Source organism: Rhipicephalus microplus, chromosome X (genome assembly GCF_043290135.1).
Source record: "Rhipicephalus microplus isolate Deutch F79 chromosome X, USDA_Rmic, whole genome shotgun sequence".
NCBI classification, from domain to species: domain Eukaryota; kingdom Metazoa; phylum Arthropoda; class Arachnida; order Ixodida; family Ixodidae; genus Rhipicephalus; species Rhipicephalus microplus.
This window is the reverse complement of record NC_134710.1, coordinates 464,810,820-464,827,216: the sequence shown is the minus strand read 5'-3', so window position 1 is coordinate 464,827,216 and position 16,397 is coordinate 464,810,820. Positions and strand designations below refer to the sequence as shown.

The 16,397-nt window shown below is 48.0% G+C and overlaps 1 protein-coding gene across 7 annotated transcripts in view; it reads right to left on the bottom strand.

The window, feature by feature from the left end:
• Ttc30 (tetratricopeptide repeat domain 30) overlaps positions 1-16,397 on the bottom strand; it is a 199,987-nt gene that overhangs the window by 70,861 nt on the left and 112,729 nt on the right. The window lies entirely within an intron of this gene.

Genomic DNA, 16,397 nt, shown 5'->3' with positions numbered 1-16,397 from the left:
GAGTTTATTACCACGTGACTGCAAGGTGCAGCTGCTTCGGTGGCTTTTGCCCCATACCCCCATCGTGACGCTCTCAGTGAATCCTAAAGACACGCGAGGACCACAGATCTTTTTTTTTTTTTTGGCATCGACGTGCCTCAGGACTGACCTCGAGTCCACGCACTTTCACTGCAACTGGGGGCAGCATAAGCACAACAAGCGAGAACAGCATTCTGTGAACGAAAAAAAAGAAAAAAAGACAGGGGGACCTCAAAAGAAGAAAAAAAAGAAAGAAAACCTGCTGTGGAAAGTTGTCCTGCATATTTTCGCAAATTGTTAGCTTTTGCTCGACCGTGGTGCCTTGGAGACAGGCGGTGCAAGAAGCTCGGTATCTTTGTGTCTGGTTGGGCTGATGGATCTCACGTGTTTCCGACATTGTCAAACGACAGTGCGCTTCCAAGCGCCTCCGAACCTGCACGTCACGGATCTGTCGCTTCCGAGCTGAATCGCGAATATCTGCCAGTGGTAACAAAATCAATTTGGTGTCATCGTCTGTGCTTGCCTACTGGAGAAGGAATAAGCGAAATGCTTCACTCTGTCGTCGGCACCGAGCCGCGGCCGCCAGTGACCAGTGGGAGTGTGTCACCGGGGCAGGTGAAAGAAGCATCACATATATTTTGTTCCACAGTAGGCGATGTCTGCGTGAGTAATGTGCTGCCCGAATTGCCCACCTCATGCACCAACTGTTCTCAAACATGTAGCGCGAAGCCGATACGAGGCAGACGGAACCAACAAGCGGCTGCCGGTGAGCACGAAGAAAACCCGGACGGTGGTCTTTCATTGGAAGTATATGCATACACCGCCCCGTCTCCGTAAGATAGTGGTCACGTGTTCATTTGTGTCTGAAATGACGACGAAATTCGCACAGAATATGTGTTCTGTGATCGCCAGCTGTGTTTCATCGGATAGCCGTGCTCCTCGAAAAGGCCTAGCACACCATCGGTAAGCAGCTTGTATGCAGGCGTGGACCACTCTTCTACGCCCATTGTGATCAATACGGGCTGCTACTGTGTTTGTGCACCGTCGCTCAATGAAAATCATTGAGCTACCATGGTTTGTGCGTACTTAGGTATATTTTATGGACTTGTGCATCAGCAGTGCTAACACGCGTGGGGCCATGAGCCCGGTGTGCCAAGTAATGATTGGATGCTCAAAAAGGTGAGATTGGGTAGATTTATTATAAAAGGTCGGTGTGACATTTAGTTCCCTGCAGCCCACTTTAAGTTTACGCTTGCACCTTCAACCGTTGTTGTTAATAAATGGAAAAAAAGAGCTCTCCTTCCGGTCCTACAGGGCCGGTCAAAAAGTCGTGCCTATATATACCGGATCGTCGAAGTGTAGTTGAGCAACGCGTGGAGTCTTTTCGGGTGGTGTATTATTCTGCATTTGTTGTGTGTGCGTTTTTGTCTGTATGTAAATCTATGTGTCACCAATTTTGCCGTTTAATGAATTCATTCAATTCCGCTACTTAATTATTTAGTCAACTCTGGGTGAATGCACTCGTCAATTTTTATTTTTTTACCACCAGATATAACTCCCTGAAGTCACCTCAAAAACCTTGTGAAGGCAGTAAAAATTTACTCTCTCTATACTCGCTCAAAACCTCACTGGGGTAAATAATTACTACTCTCTTTACGTTCAAAAACTCCGTTAGCACGAGAGTAAATTTTTACCTGAATAGTAGGTGGTAAAAAACCCAGGAGAGGTAGTGCGCTAGAGGACAAATGGTTTACCCAGTTTTTGAGGTTATTTCAGGTCATTTTCGTTTAGTGTGCAGTGCTGCTGCTCCTGTGAACAGGCGTTGTAATCTTTTTGTAATCACGTGACAGTTTCTGGTGGAGGCTCGGGGCAGTGTTGTATACACTGGAACCAGCAGCAAGGTCCCGACACTAGTCGCGGCTTGAAAGAACTAGCTGACCTACGGCGTAGGAGGCGACAACTAAGTCTACACTCTAAGCCAAAAGGGAGCAACAGGGGTATAGGGGTTGCTCCTTTCAGGGAGCAATTGTATTGCCACTCCCATTACTCCCCTAAAAGGAGTAACAGCAGGGGGAGTAACCGTTGCTCTCCTTCCAGTTCCTCCTTCGGGGGATGAACAGTTACTCCTTCCAGTTCCTCCCTGCGTACCAACAGTTACTCCCACCAGTTGCTCCGTGCGGACCAACCATTACTCCCACCAGTTGCTCTTCTAAGAGCAACAGTTACTCTTTACCATTCCTCCCACGTGTTCGCAGTTACTCTCTGAAAACCAACTGCATATGCTTCCAGTTAGTCCTTGTGGAAATGACTATTTATCTCGAGTATGCTTGTCACACGCTTAACACATGGTGAGAGCTCCTTGGAAGAGCACTGCTTGGGTGCTTCTAACACAAAAAGTGGACAATATTGAAAGGAAAATAAATGCTTTATTGTTCTTTTTATGAGGCGACGTGTGAGCACACGTAGACTTTGCCACACCACAGCCAGCACTAAACAAGCACCATAATACATCAAAGGTTTTCTGCGTCATCCGCGGAAAAACAATCTTGAATTTCTAGCATAGGGCAGTCTGTGTCATCATTAGTGAGAGAAGGGCAACTTCTCCAATGCTGAAGGACTCAAGTTTCGCTGCTGGTGTTTCCATCAGGCTAGCACAGCGGAATGTCACCAAAGGCATATGTGAAGCATCTCATTGCTGCAAGAAAAAAAATAGAAGTGTGAGGTTGAACATGCCAGAATCAATACATAACAATGAGTCACACACACTGCAGAAGCGGTTACATTCTAGGATGTCTACTGCAAAACGAAATGTGAAAAAAAAGGAAGGTTTGGCCAAACGTTACTTGGCAAGCCATATAAATGCTGATGTGGTAGACTCTTTTCACATGATGTCTCAGACAGCAATATGCTGGAAGAAAATGTGCAGAACCTCAACAAGGCATATTTGTAGCAGTTAAAGATACCCTTAGGTTCAGTTAACTTGTTTCCTATACACAGCTGAGTGACATTTCTATGAGCCCATTCACCAATAGGCATTCTAAGTGAGATCATGTGTGTGGAAAATAACACGTACCGTCCCCTCATGTTAAAATACTTATTTAGCTCGTGCACATAGTTGCTCTCCATTCTACTGTTCTATCATACGCTGCTGCGTCTTGAATTGTGCAATACCTGTAGGCACAAGCCAAGCATGCAAAGCCTGCTTGAAAGCGACCATTTGCAGAGGCTACATGATAATCTTCTGTATATTTCTTTGTACCTGACGCAAACGGCTGGACAAAATTATAGACAAATAAATGTAGACCGTGCTACCTTCAAAAAGTGCTTTAAATTTAGTAAACTAGGGTGCATTTGTTCACTCGGTTGACGAGTCACAGCCACGAGATATGTAAACGAAGCAATATATCTGAAGGCATGCACAGATATTCTGATTCTTTGTTTGACAGTGTCACAGATAGCTTGCCAATACATATATATCTGAGAGCAACAAGATGTGAAGCTTTTATTAGTTCAACGTCTTGTTGGTTCACAGCCAAACAGGTCACTGCTCTGTTAGACAAATTGGAATAAGCGCACCGTGGTTTCAAAAAAAAGCGCTATTAGTAGTTAGCTCCCGGTGTGAATGTCTGCCTATTTATTTTGTACTGCCTTCTACATGTGCCACAAAGACATTTGTTGAGGATGTGCTACCAGTCAAGCCAAGATCGCATACTTGGTCAATGTGATGGAAATAGAAACATTAGAAACACTGTTACCTCTAGTAAGAGCATAACACTTCAGGATCTTGAAACAGCAAGGAGGTGCACAAGAAAGTTGAGCCCACTCTTGCAGAACTTTGAAAGCGAATTTTTCAGAGTGGGGGAGGTCAACATGCTGTGGCACTTTTAAACCCATGAAACATCTGCAGAAAACAGGTTAAAGTCAAGTCAAGAAACGCTGTTATGAAGGCCTGCGCATGGGCAGCTTTGTGAATCTAGGCCCAAGTGTTATGCTTTGTGCAAGCCACAATCCATGTAAATAGGGAAAGCGTACTTTTAGGAGCACCAGCGTAAACAAATCCTGGCAGTTGGCTTTCTAGTACAAACAGCAATCCCTACAATGAAAACATAAACATTTTATCTTAACGGTAACAGTGTGAGCACACACACAGGCCAGCGGAGCCATGTCAAGTTGTCAGTGCCAGTGTAACCATGTGGCATGATAAACTATTTTCTGGCCAACACATGCACAGTTTGCCCCTAAAAAGTGATGCTTTCACATACGTAGTACAAAAAGTCTGCACTTACCGAAATTCACTTGCTTTCTGTACTTTAGCATCGTTGGGAGCATCTTTATCTGCACTATAACCAAATTTGTGTCATATCCCTGAAAAAAAGTAGTAAAAGACATGCATCAAATATTGTTTCATTTGGTAGCAGTGAAGTCAGGTTAAGAACAGCCAAGTGGGAATCAGCCTAATTATGTGCATGAGGCAAATCTCAAACGACGTTATTGAGGTTGTCGAAATTTTCGTCAATTGGTATTAACGTCGATATGTGACTTCAACGGCATGCCAAGTTTTCACAGCGCATAAATATTTCATGATGCAGAATAATGACATTGCTAACGAGAACATACAGCATTTATGATTGTCTTTTACAATATTCAGTTTTGCGAAGGTTTTGCATGACTAAAGAAATCTGAAAGATTTGGGTCATTCCTCCTCCAATTGTTCTGTCCATATGTAAATTGCTCGCTTGATGGTGCGCTTTTAAAATAGTACGTTCAGCGCAGAGGTGAAGCAAGTGATGCAGTGGTGTGGGCAGATTTTTTTTTTTAGGCGTGCGGGGATGGGGGGGGGGGGGGGGGGTCCGCTTATCTGAATTGGAGGCCGGGCAAGCGAATATGGTCGTCATTATGGGCTCCCTACGACCGGCCTAAAAAACTTCTGTGCGCAACCGCCACGCTAGTGAAGTGATGCGACAATGATTTGTTCGCTTACTGATTTACATACACTTTACAGCTCTAAAAAATGCGGCCCAAGGCCCCAACACTGAGCCGTTAACGTTACATAAAGCCAATGGTAGAAAAGTGCCAGTATGAAGGCAGCTACAACCCCGCCCCAATGTTTTTTCAAGCGAGGTAGTGTTGCGGAAATGAACTTTTAACTGCAAAAGTACACTGGCACTGCAGTGGTGACAGGGGAAGCAAGAGGGTATGCAGGCGGTAATAATGGAGGTAATTTAGTCGGTTACGGCTAGCAATGGATACGGTAAATAAGAAAGAGCAAATCATTTCTCTTTTAATAGCGCAACCACTCAACAATGTATTGTAAGAGCATTAAATGTTGCTGGAAATGCCACTCACCTGCACGCTGATGCATGCACAGTCCTTTGTCCGACGAGCGAACAGGCTTGCAGATAGCTGAAGACGTGTTTACGATGTGTTTGTTCCACCCGGCAGAAAAATCCACAACCACTTCGCGCCCATAAAGATAAATATACACTAACCTTCATCACGAATAAGTAGAAACGCAAATCTGCGACACACACACACGATCAAAACATAGCCCACAAGCTCGCGTGTCCATGTGCTCGCCGACCACAGATCATATGAATATGAGTAGTGCGAACGCGAACCTAGTTGTGCCGAAAAAAAAACGCCGAGCAGTGGCAGCACAGGCGTCAGCGCAATGCTTTCAGTGTGTTCTCCTAATACATTTTTAAAAAAACTGAGGTACACTAAAACTCATAATTAAATATGAAAAATTGAGTGTAATTTTTATTTAGTGCTAGTAAACATAAACACTGAATAAAAATTACTTTGTAAATTACATCGCTTACTACACTAGCGCCACACTTGTCGTGCGGGCGCAGATGGCGCAGATTTGTCATTATGCCCTCAAACTACACGGTGAAGCGTGCTACTAAGTGTACGGCTGATGAAAAGCGCGTCCGGGTCCGCTTTTTTTTTTTTCTTCGATATATTGGGGGGGGGGGGGGGGCTCCTTATGCACGTGTTTCGGTGCTTGATCGACTTTTACGTCCTTCCTTCGCGGACGAACGGCGTGTCTAGCCTTTTTTTTTATCGTTGTTTTGCACGTGTTTCGGCGTTCGGTCCGCTTTGACTCTTGCTTTGACGTACCAACTCTCCGTTCTGCTGCTGCGTGTGTTAGGTACTTGCCGTAGCTGTATTCTCAGGCCTTCTGTGTTCCGCCAGCGCTGCTATCTTATTATATGCGGATGCTAAAATAAATCACTGTTTTGGTTTGGTGAAGCTTGGCACACAGAACAAATAATAATCTGGCCCATGAATGTCAATGTGGGCGGCATGCATATTTGTGTGTGGTGTCCTGCCGGGGAGTAACCGTTGCGTGACGAGAGCATTTACAGCGGTTCCTCCTTCCGTTGCTCCCTTACAAACTTAAGATGTATACAGTTGCTCCCCAATTCTCGAACAAGTCGGCCATCTTGTTCCGCTTGGTCTTTTCAGAGAGTAACAGTCGGTCTGAAGGAGTAAAAACAGCCGTTGCTCCCATTTCGGCCGTTTTTAGCTTAGAGTGTACCTACTGAATTCGGGCCATTTCCACAACTCGGCAGTACTATGACTAGTGCGGGAACGCAAACCAAGAGACATCGATGCTGCCTTCTCCATGGTTCTTCAACGCCCCACAAACCCCGAAACCATTCCACGGTGACCCTTACGAGGACGTCGACGACTGGCTTGACGACTACAGCCATGCGGCAGCATCCGCGAATGGAACGAGCAGCGAAAGCTTCGGTATGTCTACTTTTACCTCGAGGATTCTGCACGCACTTGGTTCGAAAACCATGAAGCCACTATGACAACCTGGCCAGAGTTTTGCAACCACTTGCAAAATACCTCCCGAAGCTCTGACCGAAAGCAGCAAGCGGAACGGCTCCTCAATTCCCGAAATCAGCGTCCGAACGAGAGTGTTGCCATGTTCGTTAAGGACATGTCGCGGCTGTTCAGGCGAGCTGACTCCTCAATGACGGATGAGAAAAAGGTGCGCGTCCTAATGTGGGGAGTGAAATAGCAGCTGTTCACTGGAGTGGTGCGGAACCCTCCCAGCACTGTGGAGGATTTCCTCCGCGAAGCCACGAAAATGAGAGAATGCTAAGGCAGCGCTCGTACCAGTATAAGCGTCCTGCCACTTATTCGTCAGTGTCATCGGCCCTGCCAACACGTGACGTCCAGACTATAAGAAACCTGACGGAATTCGTGCACTATTGTGCTTGAGGAGCTGCAAAAGCTGCAAGCGGTGTCTTCTCCGCCGCATGTTGTTGCTCTAACGGATGTCGTTCGCGAAGAGGTCTGGCAGCTCGTGCACCTCATGATGACTCTGCGCCCAGCCGAAGTCCAACCCATGACGGCCCCACGTCCAGCCGAAGCTCCGATATTAACGTACGCGGAAGCAATACGTACTCCTGCACCGGCTGTTGGCTATCCATCCCGTCCGTCCACCCTGCAGATGGCACCGTCATTCTACTCAGGACCACCGCAGTACCGCAACCCACCCCTTACACGGAAATCTAGTGTATGGCGTGCTCCCGACAACCGGCCTCTATGTTATCACTGTGTTGTATGTTATCACTGTGTATGCGCGCTCATCTACCATGAGCGCGCATACAGGCACATGAGTCTTCCTGGCTTTCTTCCGGATGCTCATCGACCCAGAGATGGCGAGTGGCCGCATGCTATCACCGAATACTTGGCAAGCCAGCAATCCTCAACCCTTCCGCGTCACCAATTCCGCTCACCGTCTTGACGGCGTTCCACGTCACCTGGCCGACATCGACCTTTGCGGACGTCCTTGCAGGAAGATCGCCTAGCTCCATGAGCCCGCGCCGTGGAAACTAAGAAGAGCGACTTCTGGGGGTGAGGTCGCTGTTGATCGACCGTTACAAGACCCGTCTCCAAACTGTCTGCCGATATCCGACGACGTCCTTTCACCGACATGTGCCATTGAAGACAAACGTGTTTCTGCTCGCATCTCTGTCCTTGTCGACAACCACCCGCTAACCCCTCTGGTAGATACGGGTGCCGATTATTCCGTTATAAGCGCTGACCTCACTGCACAGCTAAGAAAGATAACGGCACCTTGGAGACATAGAACCAAACTCCGGACTGTAGGAGGTCACCTATTGACACCGCTGAGAATATGCACTGCCCGTCTCCGAATTCGTGAGTCGACATGCATTGCTTCCTTCGTCGTATTGCGTGAATGCTCCCAAAACCTAATTCTTGGAATGGACTTTTCTCTGCGAGCATGGAGCCAATATTAAGCTTCGCGACCTTCTTATTACCTTCTCTAACGACCATACAGGCACATAAAAGAATGCAGTTGCGCAGACCACAACATTTCGAATTGCTGACGACACCATCGCACTTCGGCTACGAGCCACTATGTTGGTAACTGTGGAGAGTGACTGTGACAACATGAGTAGTGGCGTCGCGGAAACTAACCTCTCGGTGCTCTTGGCTCGGCAGATTTGTGTAGCACGCGTTATCGTCCAACTGAAACATCGGAGGACTCAGCTTCTGACCACGAATTTTGGCGGCCAGTACCAACACTTGGCAAAGCGAACGGCGATCGCGAACTCTGAAGCCATTGATGACGAAGAATGTTCAACTATCGCACCGATTGCCACTGCTGCCGAAGGTGACACTGCATTAGCCAGTACAGTTGACGTGAATTGCCAGCTATCCTCAGTGCAGCAGCAGCAAATACGCATGATTTTACGTACGTATAGTGACTGCTTTGTGTCCACCTCCAAAATCAAGCAGACCCCAACTGTGAATCACCGAATTTAATGCACCCTACCGAACGGCCTATACGACACCACGCCTACCGCGTGTCACAAAAAGAACAAGAGGCAATACGTTTTCAGGTGAAACATAAGCTCGACGACGACGTTATCCAACCCTCGAACAGTCCATGGGCGTCACCCGTCGTACTTGTTAAAAACAAATACGGCACTCTTCGATTTCGCGTCGATTACCGGAAGCTCAACAAAGTGACGAAGAGAGACGTCTACCCTCTCCCACGCATAGATGCCTCACTGGATCGACTTCGACATGCCTGATATTTTTCATCAATGGATTTACGCAGCGGCTACTGGCAGACCGAGGCCGATGACCGCGACAGGAAAAAAACAGCATTCATAACTCCCGATGGCGTCTACGAATTCAAATTGTTACCATTGTGATTGTGCTCTGCACCGGCAACGTTCCAAAGGATGATGGACACCGTCCTGTCTGGTCTGAAGTGGGAATCTGGCCTCGTCTATTCAGATGACGTCGTTGTTTTTTCAAAACATTTGAGCAACATTTGCAGCGACTTTAGTCCGTCTTCATTGCTATTCTATCCGCAGGCCTATCGCTAAAACCAGAGAAGTGTCATTTCGGCTACGAAGAACTAAATTCCTTCGGCCACCTTGTCAGTCACGATGGCATTCGACCCGACCCAAAAAAGAACATGTCCATTGCTGCATTTTCTCCACCTTCGAACAAACGGGATTTGCGCCGAATTTTGGGTCTCTGCGCCTACTACAGGCACTTTGTCCAGAGCTTTGCTAACATCGATGAACCCCTTACCCGCTTAACGAAGGAGGATACTCCTTTCGTGTGGGGTCCAAAGCAGAGAGCCGCTTTTTCCAAGCTTCAACAGCGCCTTCAGAGTGAACCCTTACTAGGGCACTTTGATGAAGATGCCGCCACCGAACTTCAAACTGACGAAAGCAACATCGGTCTCGGTGCAGTGCTCGTCCAGTGGAAAGACGGCACTGAACGTCCCATCGCTTATGCTAGTCGCATTCTGTCATCTGCGGAAACTAACTACTCGACCTCGGAGAAGTAATGCCTTGCTGTTATTTTGGCGATAAGAACGTTCCGACCGTATCTGTATGGGCATCCATTCAGAGTAGTTACGGACCATCATGCCCTCTGTTGGCTGGCCAATCTCTAGGACCCTTCAGGGCGCCTCGCGAGGTGAAGCTTGCACCTTCAAGAATTTGAGGTTACAGTCGTCTACAAGTCGGGCCGCAGGCACACTATGCTGATTGTCTTTCGCGCGCTCCCCTCACGACGATATCGAGCGACGATGATACCGATGCCCATTTTCTTTGTACAGTCAGTAGCCCCGCCGTGGTGGTCTATTGACTAAGGTACTCGGCTGCTGACCCGCAGGTCACGGGTTCAAATCCCGGCGGCGGCGGCTGCATTTCCGATGGAGGCGGAAATGTCGAGGCCCGTGTGCTCAGATTTGGGTGCACGTTAAAGAACCCCAGGTGGTGTAAATTTCCGGAGCCCTCCACTACGGTGTCTCTCATAATCATATGGTGGTTTTGGGACGTTAAACCCCACAAATCAATCAATTTGTACAGTCAGTAAATCTAACTTGGCCCAACAACAGTGAAATGATTCATAGATCCGACAACTTATCAAATACTTTCAAGGTCACAGCTCTAGTCCACAATTGACATTTGAACGCTCAGGGTCATTTTGTTTCCCCAACGACATCGTCTACAAAAAGAACTTCGAACACAATGCGACTGAATACCTCCTCGTCGTTCCGTCAGGGCTGCGTGCTGACATTTCATCTGCCTGCCACGACGAGCCTTCCTCCTGCCACCTAGGATTCGCACGTACCCTTGCCCGGATTCGGACTCGCTACTACTGGCCAAAGCTCATTTATGATGTCAAGCACTACGTTAAAACGTGCAATCATTGCCAGAGCCGTAAAGCCCCACCTGTGCGTCCTGCTGGTTTATTGCAGCCTGTTGCACCCGCGTCACAACCATTTGAACGAATCTACATGAATTTGCTTGGGCTCTTCCCAAAGTCACATGATGGCAACCACTGGATCGCAGTCGCCACTGACTATTTAACAAGGTACTGCGAAACGAAAGCCCTACAACGAGGCACTGCCAATCATATTGCGTATTTTTTCATGAACAACATCATACTCCACCATGGAGCGCCAACAGTTTTTATCACTGACCGTGGAATAGCCTTTACAGCCCAATTTATGCAAGACATATGAGACTAAGTGGAACAGCTCATCAAAAACGACCACATATCATCCACAAACCAATGGTCTGACGGAGAGAATAAACAAGACGCTCGCTGACATGCTATCTATGTACTTCAACTGCGATCACAAAAACTGGAATGAAATTCTGTCATACGTAACGTTCGCTTACAACACTGTGGTTCAAGAAACTGCGGGTTTCACTCCTTTCCGGTTGCTTCACGGCCGAGAAGCAATTACGATGCTGGATGCCATGCTCTTGCCTGACATGACCGATATTCCTACTGATGCGAACGACTTTACCCGGCTCGGCAACGCGGCCCGCCAGCTTGCACTCGAGCGGATCCGAAAACAACAACGCATCGACTCGCAGAGGTACAATTCTCGTCATCGCCATGTTATTTACCAACCCGGTGATCTGGTGTGGCTGAGACGTCCCCACTACGCCACGATCGCCAAAGAGAGAGAAGCCCCTCAACCCCCTTTTTATCCGGTTCCCTCTTTGCTACGTGTCTCAATTACTTGACGCATACAGGGATTCGTGCTGGGGCCGGGAAGTAAGAGCCGTCACGATCTTTTCTTAATCATGGACGCATTTAATTGATAACAAGTGCAAATGGCGTACACACATATTGTCCGTGAACGACATCTCTGTTACACAAAAGGGTAACACATCAGCAAATACTCGCGACACGCGAAACAGGATACATAAGCGAGTAACGGTGACAATACAACTGTGCCTATATGCAGAGTAAACATACGACGACACAAATGATAAAGCGATAAATTATTAAAACCGCGCAATGTCTCAATATGCCGCATCCCTTCCCGCAAAGCTCGTTTAATTAAAGGAGGTGAAGTTCGTCTCACAGAATGTCCATGTAGACGGAGCCTCGGAGTTGGCTGCTCGAGTCGGGGCCGAAAGTTGGTTCTTGGCGTCAAGGTCTGATCTGTCCAATTCGTCAGCGTCTTCACCGTCTTCGTCATCGTCGCCCATGTCGTGCCTCTCAGTGATTTCCATCTTAGCCTCCTTTCGTAACGCAGCATTCACTCGCCTCCTATCCCTAACTTGATTTCATTCCTCATCGTACCGTCCTTGCCTCTCTACGATCTCGAGCTCATCGCATCGTATATATCTGACTCTCTTTGCATCGTCTCTCTGACCCCCTTTTTGTAGGACCCGACTCCGTCCTACCGGGGCACCAAACCAGTCACCACTCCACGCGGCATATGTTTTCTTCTCAGTCCGAGTGTATCATCTTCGACGGCCGCCCCCGCGGCCTACACCAGTAGAAAACCCTCTCCCAAACAAAGCCGAGCAAGTAACAATGTACAAACTCAAGCCTCAGGGAGAGTGATGGGCGAGCCGTCCGAAGACACTTTAATTACGGCCGAACAATGGTCCCGATGCTTCCGGTACTTGGTGAGCCGATGTCCAGATAAGTCTCAACGTTTCCATGCCGCTCGGTGTCTCCCGCAAAATTCTCCGTAGCCGCCGCTTCTTCGTCATTCACTGCCGAGGGTGGCCATCCGCGCAGAACGCAGTAATGAGCCCTGGAGCCACGGAGGCTGAGGGAATGTCATACAGGCTAGAGTGCCTCGATACGCGCACCCCCGCTTAGAGTGGTGTCAGCTTTTGCAAGGGCAGATGCCGCTGCCTCGGCTTCGGCGCCAGTGCGACCGCCATTTTGGCGCCTCCGGCCGGTACTTCGTGCTTGGCGTGTGAGGTGTTGTTGGGCAGTGTTCATTGCCTTCCAGTTTTATGCACCCATCTCCACATCACCATGCCCGGCTGCTGCGTGCCGCAGTGCTCGAATCACTCGAGAAACGGATGGAAGTTGTACCGGTTTCCAAGAGACCCAAAAAGAAGGCTTTTTTGGACCGTTAAAATCAAACGAGACAAGTGGCAACCGACTAATACGTCGCACGTATGCAGCGTAAGTAAACAGTTTTTTAGTGCGTCGTATTCTGACTGGTCAGCATTATTTAGGGCGCCGTTGTTTTTATTTAGGTGCGCAATGTAAACGCAGGACAGCCAAACGTCGTGCAGGGTACTGTGCGGCGTGCTCGTGTTAAAAGACCACGCTTTAAGAAAAAGCGTCAAGTACGGGGGCTTCGGAAGCCCCCGTGTCGATAACATTTCATGCTGGTTCAAGGGCCTCGAATGTGCTACTACATTCTTAGGAATTGCGACTAGTTTCAGTGCCCTTGCACGGAAAAGTGTTCCCTTGGCAGCAGCGTTGTGATATCCTTTCCACCTCCTACCCGAGGCTGTTAATTTCGTGCACTGCGCTTCGCAGCTATTGTGCTCGCGAGACTGGCTGCCGCTGCCGTGACCGTCCGCCTCGCGGCCCGAAGACAGACTTCCTGAAATTGCCGTACTCGCTCCCCAACTCGCCCCGACAGCGTACGCGTCGACCGGGTGCTGGCGGAGTTGAGCTGAACGAAAAGCTGAATAAAGTACAGCGATTCCTGCCTTTGCTATTCGGCTGATTCACAAAAACCCAAATATTGCATTCCTTTCAGCAAGCGTAGTAATAAAAGTTAATGCGCCCTTCCATCTTAACGACGACAATGGTTCAACGCGAAGCTTTCTGGTGTGGGAGTTCGTGGCTCATTTCATTTCGCACACAAAGATTCATGTTCAACCATCGGCGTCGTTAGGCGGAGGAGAACGCGAATTTTTTCATTTTGCATGTTCATGCACCCCTCTCCAAATCCAATCTTCGAGAGTGTCGAAATAGTGCTCTCTGATAAGCGTCGGGTTAAGAATGCGAGGGACCCAAGCTCGATTATGATTGCTGTAAGCGTTTTTTTTTCTTACACTTCTCGAACGATCGTTGACATCGTCAGAGAAAGTTGGCTTTCCTGCAGGGTGCTAATACGTCATCCGGAAGACGTAAAAACCTTCGCTTTAATTGTGTAGCTCTCATTTCTTCTTAACAAGATATTTGCACCGTACTACGCCTCGGCACCTCACCTCTGGGTATGGGGACCTATTTCAGAGTACAATACGTATAAAGCCATTCATAATAAATTAGTAAATTGCTTGTAAACAGCAAAATATGCCCCCAGAGCCACACTTAGGTAACTTCGCAACAGTGAAATTTTCGTTGCGATACATTGGCTGCTGCCGACATGCCCATAAATGCTTTAAACGATCCTTGGTGCATTTGAAATTCAGACTGCCCCAAGAAAATAGGTACGCTCTTAAGCGTATCGAAAATCTCTTTTCCGTCCCAGCAAATAGAGCTCGTTTTTAAAATAATGAAGTCTATGTCAGCTCCTGGCGCATTGTACAAGCACAGGCTGCCAGTTTGTATGACGTGCGTTGTTTCATTTAACAATTAGGCAACAACAGCACTAATAGGTGTCCAAGTTGCACCAAAAAAAAGCTCGCCAACGAGTACTTCTTTCCTACCATACGCGAGCACCGCAAGCAGTAGTGCGCTTCGCATGCTGCCCCACTACGGCGGGAGCCGTAATGGCGGCCGTCGTAGCAGACGACGCGGCTGTCCTCACCCTCAGCGGAGCGCGCGGGCATCAAGGCACCCTAGCACAGGCGCTGCGGCAGCGCCGCATTCCCCGAACCAACAAAAGGTGCTCTGCTGCTCCCCCATGCCACAAATCTGAAGGGTGCGCGCGGATTATCTCCACCGTACACTGTCACACAGTCTGTAGATGACAAGGCGCCGCCCGGTCCTCGTGTTTGCGCGGGGGAGCCTGTGAGAATATTAGAAATAATCCTTCCAGTACTCCACTCCGTAATGCCCATTCGTTACACCAAAGGTTTTTTTTTCCCTTTTTTGTGGGTTTGAGAAACGAGCGTACACATCTTGAAAGGAGTGGGGTTCAGTCCGTGTTTGCGGGGACGTCAGATGGCTGTGGATCCCCCTTCGCCAAAGGGGCCGCTCGGAAAAGTTACTGCATCGCTACCTCGGTCCTTATAGAGTACCATGGCGCCTCACAGATGTCTACTACGAAATCGTGCTTGAAGACACAGCTCGGCGATCTCGATGTTCCCAGCAGGCCGTCATTGTTCATGTGTCACGGATGAAGCCACACTACCCCCGAGCCACCTGACACTGCTTCGGCATGCGTCTTTGTGCGTGTACGCGATTAGTTTAACATTTATTCGGCATTGATCACCAGGGTGGTACTTTCTTTTGGAAGGGGGGGGGGGTAATGCCACAGGCATGAAAGGAGGTTGAGCCACGCCAATGCGAGTATGTACCATGGTGTGAAAAAGAAGAAAACTGTTTGTGGGGCTCGTCATCTAACGTTTGGTTCGGCTCGACATCCAGGGCTGTGGCTCCTGTGAACATACGTGGTCTTTCTTTAATCACCTGACAATATACGTGACGAATATTCGGTCACGGAGCCGTGGTGGACTGCGACATAAAGAACTTACGTGTTAAAAGAAGAAGTATTTAAACTGCCCCAAAGGGTGGGTGTCATTCAACAATGTGAGGCCCAAACGTCTCTTACTCTGAAAGACTGGTGAGCAGTGGCTCTTTACCGTTATAAATATTTATCAAGAGCTAGGCTTCCGTCGAACCCTGGTTTTCATTACACTCCAATGTGTATTAGAACACACACACACAAAAAGACGCCAGGCTTCCACGCAACACTCAGCACAGTTACAGCGAAAGCCGAAGGAGCGTCCTTTCTAGAGACTGTTGTAAGCTCCGTGTGCAAGCAGACTTGCAGGACAGTTCAGCTTACGCCATGATTTGACAAAGTTAGGCCAAATGGGGATATATCCACCGTGCTATTACTCATCATTTCACCGAGAAGTAAGGTACCGGCTGCGCGTTGAGCACTTTGTTGGTTTTCTGGATGTTGGCGATAGTAATTTTGATTGACCCCTTTCTATTGTATCGCAAACCTTAACTCACGCACTCGTAACGAATTTCGCGTTGCGTGAAGCCCGGTGGTATTGGACTCTCCTACCACGCAATATACATCTAATTTCGTGATTCCATGCCCTACATCAGGACCAACATCAGGCTCTCAGCAAAGTGCAAGTGTAAATGGGTGCAACACATTTTAAATGCTAAGCATTTTTTGCGAACTTCGGCAAGTTTGACCATTTCTATCTATCTGTCTATCTATCTATCTATCTATCTATCTATCTATCTATCTATCTATCTATTTATCTATCTATCTATCTATCTATTTTCTTGTAAACCATTAGGATGGAACTCCTTCGCCATTTTGTTTTCTTTTGTTTCCTAATTTTCGTAACTATCCCAAGGCACCTGTCGCATTACAGCCAACTTCATCTATGTGGCTTTTTCAATTTAATGTTCTATTATATACGATGCCTAGGTATTTCAGGGAATCG